The following is a 1,516-nucleotide window of genomic DNA, read 5'->3' as shown; positions in this document are numbered from 1 at the left end:
TTATACGCCTGCACATTTAGGAGAAGAAAGACGTGAAACTAAACAACAATAACAGCTGCAGTAGTAACATAAGCATCAGCATCTGAAACTACTACTACTACTACTACTACTACTACTACTACTACTACTACTACTACTACGATGACGACGACGACGATTGAACTAACGAATGAGCCTCCACGCTTGCAAAAGCAGCCAAATTTCCTCTCAAACCACATTTTGCCGTTTTTGAAAAGGAAATACACAAATAGGAAATACATAGAGAAAAACAACTTGTTTTGAATCTCTCAGCAAGAGATATACAGTAACAGAACCAAATAGTAAAGTTTATTTGCCAACAGAATGGGACGGTCCTATAAGGGACCATATTACTGTTGTTTAAGTCCTCGGTAAACATCTTTTCCAGCTGGCTATCGACACAGTCTGTGTCCGTATAGGAAGGTCATCGCTCCCACCTCCAGCCTTACGTGATACTCACAGATCATGCGATACTCACAGACCCGTCCTCAGTAGAGACAATTACTGGCTGTTGATGAAAGCTTTCTCCACTCGCAAACACTATGTATTCGTTAAGCGACACACAGTTGCTGATCTCGTATGGAGAAAAATAACTTGTTTTAAATCTCTCAGCGAGGGATATACAGTAACAGTACCAAATAGTGAAGTTTATTTGCCAACAGAATGTGGCGGTCCTAGAAAGGAGAAGGGAGTGATCACCTCCCTTGCAAATACTATACAGACACAGATTGTGTGTCGATAGCCAGCTGGGAATGATGTTTTTCTGGGGCTTCAAGAACAGTAATATGGTCCTTTATAGGACCGCCACATTCTGTTGGCAAATTCTACCAAATTCACTCACAAGGCATTGGTCGATCCGGGGTTACAGTAAAAGACACTTGCTCAAGGTGACGTTTAGTGGGAACGAATCTAAGATCACGTTTTCGCAAAGCAAGCGCGTAACCGCACAGCATTTCGTCTTGAGTAGCCTGGTTCTGAGAATGTACAAACGTATCTGGGATGTTTTACAAGAACTGACTGAACATATATGCTAATGTAGAAGATTGATTCCCAAGGGGAACCTAGTATAGGACTCATTACATGTGGGTTCTAGTCCCGACGTCTTCTCATAGTTATACATGTCCCATATACGTAGCTTGTTCTTCTGATCTTCCATCCAGTGGGTTTTTTTCATTGATGTTGTTTTGTTTCGTTGTGTAAGGAGTCCCCTGGGTAGGTGTGGTATATGCGGAGCCTGTGAATGCGTTGTTTTGTATTCATTATTTGTGACCAGCATCAAAATGTTATTGCAGGGGGGGGGAATCATAACAATCTTCAGAATAAATGTTACAGTACAGTACCATAAAATAATGTCGTCCTTCAACCTTAGTAAATGAAGTTATTACTGCACACTGTGAAGTAGAGAGGAAGAGAGAGAGGGGGGAAGGAGAGAGAGAGAAAGGAAAACAAGAAGGTACAATGTCAAAAAGGGGATAAGGAAGAGATAGAAAGAGGAAGA

This window comes from Octopus bimaculoides, chromosome 12 (assembly GCF_001194135.2).
Source record: "Octopus bimaculoides isolate UCB-OBI-ISO-001 chromosome 12, ASM119413v2, whole genome shotgun sequence".
Lineage (NCBI taxonomy): Eukaryota > Metazoa > Mollusca > Cephalopoda > Octopoda > Octopodidae > Octopus > Octopus bimaculoides.
This window is presented reverse-complemented; position numbering follows the sequence as displayed.